Source organism: Corvus brachyrhynchos, unplaced genomic scaffold (assembly GCF_000691975.1).
Source record: "Corvus brachyrhynchos isolate BGI_N302 unplaced genomic scaffold, ASM69197v1 scaffold191, whole genome shotgun sequence".
Lineage (NCBI taxonomy): Eukaryota > Metazoa > Chordata > Aves > Passeriformes > Corvidae > Corvus > Corvus brachyrhynchos.
This window is the reverse complement of record NW_008236487.1, coordinates 2,833,037-2,841,858: the sequence shown is the minus strand read 5'-3', so window position 1 is coordinate 2,841,858 and position 8,822 is coordinate 2,833,037. Positions and strand designations below refer to the sequence as shown.

General features: G+C 41.8%; 1 long non-coding RNA gene across 1 annotated transcript in view; it reads left to right on the top strand.

Moving 5' to 3' along the window:
* The window catches only part of LOC108444686, a 6,068-nt gene extending 1,320 nt beyond the window's left edge, over positions 1–4,748 (top strand). The window contains exon 2 of the long non-coding RNA XR_001859316.1: positions 2,597–4,748. This is a non-coding gene — a long non-coding RNA (uncharacterized LOC108444686). The remainder of the gene's footprint in view (positions 1–2,596) is intronic.
* The last annotated feature ends 4,074 nt before the right edge of the window (positions 4,749–8,822 follow it).

Genomic DNA, 8,822 nt, shown 5'->3' with positions numbered 1-8,822 from the left:
CCCTATGGCTGTTCTCAGGAGACAGGTTAAGCGGGTGGTCAGCTCTTCAAATGTTCAAGGTGCAGGGCTGAACCTGCAAGGGATGGAGAACTCATCCTGTCCCACAAGATACTCAGGCCCAGGGATGCCAGGGATACACCTCCCCTGTTGTGTCTTCCCCCCACATCCCACCCTGCAGCCCTGCAAGTTAATCCGGGCCATCTGCAAACACAAGCTATTCACCTTAGCTTAAGATGATGTCCCCAGACAAAAAAAAAAACAAAAACCCCAAACACTTTGAGGAACCAAAACAAAACCCCAAAGTACTTAAACGCCTTCTCCGTTCGACCACCACGATGAAAACAGTCTTTCCAAAATTAGGAGACTGCCTCAGAATCTGGTTTGTCACACACCACACTCTCACTCACACCGGTGTAAATTAGGATGCATCCTTGGTACCACAACCAGAGCTGTAACAAAGATCAATTCAAACAAAATAGGGTTGTAAGTGTAATAAAAATAAGTCTGGGGCATTAAACTTTAGAGCAACTTTGGATCTAGGTGTCGTGCCATTTCTTAGAGTAATGGGCCACCATCTCACTCTTCCTTAAAGAGATAAAGTAGAGGCTAAAAGTAGATTCTTGGGATAGTTTTCAGATTTTCTAAGTCATTTAGGCAAGATGAACTCTATCACAGTCTTGTGGGAATGTCCTTTAAACCGAACAATTACAAAGCTGTTTTCTAAGAGCGCTGCTAAATTGGACAATAATGAATCTGTGTTTCAAAGCCCTGCCCAGCTTATACATGGCATATTTTTGATTTTCTTATAATTTGGACATTCAGTCAACAAAAGCTTGATTTCAAAGTGGCCAAAGCCAGAGAGGGATGTGCTTATTTTGTACTGAAATGGGCCCTTGAGCAAAGATTTGCCACACTTGATGGGGATTAATTCAGAAAGTGAAGGAGAAATTCAGGTCCCGTGTAGATACTGGCAAAAAGCCTAAATTTAGAAATCCAAAAGGCAAATGCTATTCATATGTTCATTTATAAGAAGCTAGGGACATTGGAGACCTGCTCAATGCTACCAGTGAAGGACGCAGACCTCTCTTGGGTACTCCCCACTCTGATAATGTTTGGAGCATTGTCTGAAATTGGTATGCAAGGGGTTAAGCATAGCTAAATTTCCTTCAGTACTCAGGTTTAGGATGAAGAGAGGTTATCTGAAAGACAAAGATGTGAATTTCTTCAGGAAATTAAAATTTCACCGGTATTTGAGCGCTGTAGATCAAACTTTAGGCTGGGAACCTCTTGTTTATCAGGTAAATTGAACTGAAACAGTCCATGATTTTTGTCCTTAGGACTGTATTTTATGCATCTTTCTTCTCCAGTATTCCACTAATTTACAAATATTTAGACATTAAAAGGAGAATGGCATCAGCAAAGCTAAAGATTAAAGATATTTAAAAAGAAAGAAAAAAGGTATAAAATTCTGGTAGCATTTTAGCCTCAGGACAACACTATCAGAATCAAAGAGTTAGAGTGAACAATAGCTGGAAGAAGGGAGAAACATTTCTGGAATTAAACCTTCAATAAAGTACCAAGATATTAAAGCATTCTGGTCTGGCTGTTGAAGTAGAGGAAAATACAAGCCAAGAGAATTCAAGGATTGCATCCTCTTTAAGTTATGGGGCTCTAGTATTACTGAACATTTTTAACAAAGGACCGATGCTTTGGAAGATTCCAGTTTGTAAGTAGAAACTAATCCTCCAGAAAGTGATAATTAGGTCTTATTATTGTTTAAAAAAAATTTTAAAAAGGTGCTTTCTAGCAGCTGTTGAGAAGTGTGTTAGAGACAGGCAGTAGAATAGCACCTTGCAAGGAAAGCCCACACCCACACAGGGAAAGAATGCACACCGTGAGTAAAGCTAACAAGCAAAGATTGGCTCCAGGCTTTTTCAATGGATGAAACCTGGACAATCATAAAAAGCATTTCTTAAGAACACAAGAAGGTAGGACACGAAGGACGAGCAAAAGAAATTTTTTCTTTACTGAATAGGAGTGAAAAAAAAATACAGAGCAGAGGAAAAAAAGAAGAGGATCTATGAAAACAAAGGCAACCTTATTTGTTTCTAGAATCTAAACAATAAAAGCAGCGTGTCTATTAATAAACCAGCAAAGCTGTGAAAGGAGAGACAATGAGATAACTTTTATGTACTCATGGAGAAAGAAACAGGGTAATTTGTGTTTGCAAGAGGTCAGTTAGAGAAAGATACTGATGCAAGGGTGTTTCAGAAGCTCCAGACATCCTTCAAGCCCCAATCCTCTGCTCAAAGGTTCACCCTCGGTCAAAAGGCTTCCTCAGAGCTCTGTAACCCTCTCCATGAGCCCAGGGGGAAAGGAAGGAAGTATTCAGCAGAATATCTCACAAATTGGAGTTTCATTTATTTGGATGAAAAACACACAAGCACTTGAGAAAAATTTTAAAAGTAAAAATTGGCAAAAAAGTGCTCAAATGGGCAACACATTCTGGAGTCAAACACAGCTTTTTCTGAATCAGATACTGTGATTTTGGTGGTTTGAACTAAATTTTTTTTCCCCTCTCTTGTTTGCATTCCAGAAACCCGGAAAAAACCCTCTTGGCACAGCAGAAGCTGAAACATCTTCCCAGTTACCAGGACAGCCCTATAGCAAGGAGTAAGTGAAAGCCCTGACCTTCGCATTTGTGGAGCTCCTGCAACACAGAGCAGCTGTCTGACCAGGGAGTCCTTCACTCCCCCAGCAAGTTCCCTTCACACACATCAAACTGACACGTGTGGATCTCTGCCACCTTTTCCCAGAATTCATCAAAGGTCATTTATGGCATTACAGAATATCCTGAGTTGGAAAGGACCCACAAGGATCATCAAAGCCCAGCTCCTCCATTACAGCATGAATACATGACAAGACCACATTGCATTACAAATATCTCTCATTTTTCCTTTGGGATCTGTCCTAAGCATCTACTTGGAAGGCATCCTAATTTTTTCTTGATCTATGACAAACTCTGGGCTGCAGTGAGTACCTGTCAGAGCAGGCTTAAGGGACTTTGGTTCTTTCTGAATGAGCCTGGCAGAATCACAGTGAAGCAGAGAATTTAGAGCAGAGGGGCCTGACAGTGAGGTGCATAACATGGTCTTATGATGCAGGGTCCTGTCTCTACTCACTAGATTTACTGTAAAAGCTGGGCAGGAATTATTTTCTGATGCACAATATGCAGGAACATGATAAAGTATTTCAAGGCATTATAGGACACAGCCCTAGAAGACAAAAATGGTTTAAAGAAAATCCTCTTGCATTTTAAGAGCACCACCTACAAGGAAGACTCCACATCAAACACACAGTTTCAAGAGCTTCTCAGGTATCTCATCAACCCCTTGAAGCTTGTGTTAGTTACAGTGCTAGAGCTTTACCTTTATTTAATGACCTGATGAATTAAAACACTGGTGGTTGCTTTAATCAGCGATTTAATGAATGTATCATCATAACTAAATGAGTATTAATTACCATATACCACCCTTGATTATCAGAGAAAAATAGAAATCAAGATGTTTTGTGGTTTCAAATGTTACTATAAGTGTTCCTGCTGGTAGCTTACGTGGACTTGATTTAAGGTTTGTGGTAAATTCTTCCCTTACCCCTGAAAACCCCTAAGCAACATTCTGTCAGATCTACCAACTTTGCCTGTCTGAGGGAAAAAAGCTATAAATTAGCATTTATTTCTACTTGCAGTATAAACCCAGATTTATATGAAGCTTTACAGGCCTCAGCAAGTCTGGATAAACATGGCATGAAAGGAGTTTTATAAAAAAAGCCCAGCCTAAGAAGAAGTCATCCTGGTCCATGAAGTTTTTGAAGCAAAGCTATTTTTCAGTGACAAATGCTCTGATGAAAATAAAGTGTGGTTCCTTCTTAAATGTATTCTCACCTAAAGCCCTTTCATTTCAATGACAGCAATGGATAAAACAATAACAAAAACAAGTGCAAAGGGTGGCTAGAATAATGTACAAGGGTTGGCACTTAGGTGTTCAAGTGCAAATTTATCTTCGATTTCAGTTTGATAGGTACGGGCCCTGTGACTTTTAAAAGTGTGTCCCACAGCCCCCCTAACAAACAAGTTGTCAGGTTTTTTCAAAATCTGTCTTTTCATAACAAGAATGATTGACACACTTCAGATGTGCAACCTGATCAGCTTCCAGACACTTATTAGTCTCTCAGTGCAGGAGAAGCAGTGAACTATTCTGCAAAAGGTCATTTCCCTTTTTAAAATAGTCAGAAACCTGCCTTTGACATTGAATCTTTTCCTCATAAATAAGCATAGGAAAGATTTTTGTCTGATATTTTGTTCCATCAGCACTGTGCAGTGTTCACTGAAATCGGGTATGGAGAGGCACTGAGTTGGTTTGTGTGGGGTTTTTTTTTCCAGAAGGGAAGCAGTAAACGTACCCATAAGGCTGGTGAGATTATTTAACATTTAACCAGTGTATGCCACTTTCATTTATCTGTCCTATGGTATCTGGATGCTACAGGATGCCTGAGAAACAGCTCGAGTTCTGTGAACAGAGTTCTATATTAAAAAAAATTCATATATTTACCTTTCTAGTGAGCTATTAGGTATTTGGCCAGCCTGACTGTTATCAAGAACTGTCTCTTTTACTCTCATAGTTCTCCCTCAAGTCTCAGCAGACATGGTTGATAAAAATGAAAATAAATCACTGCAGTTTCTAACTGTTCATATTTTGTATTGCACCCTCAGTGTTTCCTTCCAGATGCAACTTGCTTCTTCATTTTTGTCTATGATCTAAGCAGGCCGAAGGCACACTTGCACTGGGGAAAGAGGGAGGGTGGGAGTTTCTGACTGTCTTTAGCAACTTCTACAGCCATATAAGTTGAAAAAAAGGGGGGGAAAAAGGGGTATATCTTTCTGGGAGGTAATCCTCAGTGATTCAACTGTACTTTACACTGCAGAACCATCTGAGCTTTTTATCAAAAAAAGAAGGAAAAAAAAAAAAAGGAAAAATATCCAGAAGAAAAATTGGGCTCCAGTCAGCCACAGACTTTAGCACCTTTCACCTCTGAAATATACTGACTTCCTCTGACCCTCAGAGGCTCTATTGATTCACAGAAATCTGAGTCATAGTTACAGGAAACATTTCTCTCCCCAGAAATTAACAGTAGGAGCTGAAATTTTGCACAGATAACATCCTTTTGTTCCCTGGCATCGATGCTGAATTTTTTTCCTCTCTCCCCATGGTATGGGGGTACCATATCCTGATACAAACATGCATGCCTTAAACCAGTGCCTTTTCACTCCCATTTCCCAAATGGCATCACTGAGCAGCCTTTTTTACTTTAGAAATAGTCTTTTTCTATGCAAAGGTATTATTTGCTTCGACGTGTTACTTCCCAAACACAGGTACTGAAGCATTTTTCAAAGGAGTATCTGCCCCCCTGACTGTGCAGGTGAGGGAAGTGTGTAGCTCGTGCTGTGTAGTGTCAGAAAACCCCAGCTGATCAATCAGGCAACAACACCTGACTAAAGCAATCAGTCACACCGTTTGATTAATTGTGCCAATTACTGGGCACTCAGAGTAAACAATTTCAAAAGCAACCCCGTGTGGAAAGTGGGCCTGCGGCTACATGAGGATGGGGGAAAGCGCTTGAAATCATAAATGTATTCCTAAAAATCCCATTTCATTCACTAACAATTTACTTCCTAGGGGGTGAATTTCATTCAAAGGAGAGCAAGAAAAGAGAAGATTCAGCAAATATATTATTGGCACAGTCAGGTATTCTAATCACCGAGGAAAGCGGGTTGGAAGGATTTAAGAGAATTTTACCTATTATATGGAAATAGCACGAAAATCTGTAGATTTACCAGCTAAGGCAGAAATGTTTGTTATTTAATTTCAATCTTTACCTTTTCAAAATCTCAAGGGTCAAAAAGACTGTTAAAGAACAGAATGATGCATGATATTTTTTTTTCATTTCTGCCTTCCTGTACATTATATGTGGGCTCATTCCAAGAGTAGGAAGGGAAAAAAAAATCTTTTTGAAACATAAGTGTTAGAACATCTCAATAGAATTCCCCCTCCATTTTTAGACCCGCTACATACCTATTTGGAAGATGTTAATTAAAAATAGCCTGCTTTCCTTTTTCATGATCGTCTTTCACAGTCTACCCAGTTTACATAAATTAGCACACTAATATGTCAAATACATCAATTATGAGCTAACACACTCTCACACTAATAGGATTTGCATTTTTTTACTCCAGCAGACATAGGATGCCTTCTTTTTTGAAAAGTAATCTAACAGCGATTGATAGGATCCATCAGCCAACTGTGTCTTCCAACACAGCTTTCACCTCCAGGAATGATCCTTCACAGTCCATAGAGAAAGAGCTGGGTGTGAAAATATGCCAAGACCGTGGTTTGCTGTGCCTACCCTGATATCTTGAACGAGCCCTTAAATGAGAAGAAAGCCAGCAGACCTGAGCAAGGCAGCCAGGTGGCTGTGCTGTCAGGGTGAGTTAGCAAAAGCTGAGCCCTCAGCTGAAACCAGCACAGACTCACAGAATGAACTAGGTTGGAAAAGACCTTTGAGATCATCAGGTCCAACCTATGGCCTAATCTAACATCTCCTCTTCAACTAAACCATGGCATTGAGTGCCACGTCCAGGGACGGTGACTCCACCACCTCCCTGGGCAGACACACCAGCGCCTCCTTTTCCAGTGGAGAAGCTGAAATGTCAGATGGGGTGAGCACGAGTCCCCTGAGCACATCTGCAAGCTTCTGGCCCCTTGGACCAGCAAAGCCTGCCGGTACAGGTGTCCACTCTGCACCCAGCCCCACCAGGAGGATGACAGGCAGCTTTGTGTCCACCACCAGCCATTGAGCATCACCAAGGGTCACCAGCAGGTGACAGCTCACTCTGCCTGGGCTCTCAGTTACTTCTCCGTGACCAAAACGTGTTTGCAATCAGCCCGTTTTCCTAATTCTGGAGGAGGACAGAGGACAAGACCTCCTGGCAGTGACATTGACCTGGGTAAGATGGGGACAAGCTGAGGGAGAAGCCAAGTGCTTGTCCTCTCCCCATGAAGGACACTCCTGCCAGTGTCCTTACACAGTCCCAACGGGAGCACAGCAAAAGCTATGCCCACCTCAAGCTCAAGGTAGGATAACAGATAAAAAGACACACGTGGCCCAAACTGAGTGCAGGTATCAACCTAGTAAACTAGGGGGTTTTATTTAGTCATGGAGTTCCTGGGTCCTAAAGGAAACCATCTGATGCTCCGAGTTCACGACAAGGCAGAAAGGATTTTACAAGGAAGAACTCCCACTGATTCTGAAGAGAACCCAAAGTTTGAGCTGACAAAGACTAAGTAACATATTGTCTTCTGCCCTGACCCACATGGTTCTTACAGGGTGGCATTGAATTCTGCTGAAGGAGTGTGGGGAAATACTGTACTTCAGAGGCATGTCAGAGCCTCGAGACTATCAGTGGCAAAAAAGTAAAAATCCATCACTGCTAGCAGTGTGCAAAAGAGTGCCTACATTAGCTTAGCCAAGGTTATCAAACCCATGACAAATATGGGGTGCACTTTCTTATGCTTCCAGACAACCCAGAAATCTCAAAGTACCAAATGAACTAAATTGCTATGAAATTAGAGTCATACAAAACTACATGCAACAATAAAACCCAGAACAATCTTCATTTCCATGGCATTTTTGTCATAATTAAAAATATTCATAGAGCTTTACAAAGCATGAAATTACCTTGGCATTTCCATATCACAGAGTAGAACCTTGGCATTAGCTTGGGGTGAAACTCTGGAGCCCTGGGAGGCTGCACATCACACATCAAACAGGCATCTACAGAGCTGTTCAAACGCGTGCCCAGCGCCTCGTAAAACCGGGGGCGGCTACGGCATGGCTGGAGTGGCCCAGTGCTTTTGGACAAGACAGCTCTGACATTCTCTGTCAGCTTAGGAAAGTTGCACAAAGCAGGAGGTAGATCAATAGCGTAGAAAACATCAAAATGACATTATGGGGACTTCGAGAGAGGTAATGTGTTTGCAAGCCTAATAGCTTCAGCTGCAATAATTAAACGTGGAGCTGTGCTCAGGCTGTGCGTGGCAGCAGCCCCTCTGAAGTAGGCTGCTGGCTGACGTGACCCAAATAGGTGCAGAGGGCTGAAAACACCAAAACCAAAGGCACCCGGGTACCTGAACTCCCAAACTTTGAGTGTGAGCAGAAGCAGCTAACGAAGGGTGATGTCCGTGAGATTTGATACACCTTGCATTTCTATTCGGCAAAGGAAGTGGCAATGTGGAATTCACCATTAGAGGTGTGGGAAGTGCTGTGACTGCTTCCTGACAATGGCTTACTCTGTTAGAGCATCACGTTCCTGTAACAAATGTCTACTCAAGTCAGTGGATCAGTTCATAGGAGAAAATACCTTTTATTCAGCATAATTTAATTCAGAACTCAGTTCATGAAATTCACGGGGTGAGACTGAAAATAATTCACACACATCTCAAGAATACTTCAGCTTTAGGATTCACACCCATTTTCAACCCATCCTGATGTGGCCAGCACAACACCCCGCCACTGTCCAAGTCTTGTTAGGTACTTTCTCCCAGGAATTTCACTCAGGTCTGCTTCTAACTCAAGGAGCTGTCTGACCTTGGACAGCTTGAAATTAAGAGGGCTCCATTATTCCAGTAGCACACCCACATAGCAGAAAGGCACAGATACACGCTGGGGTTCAGATTGCCAAAACACAAATTTAAGTTGTGAATGTT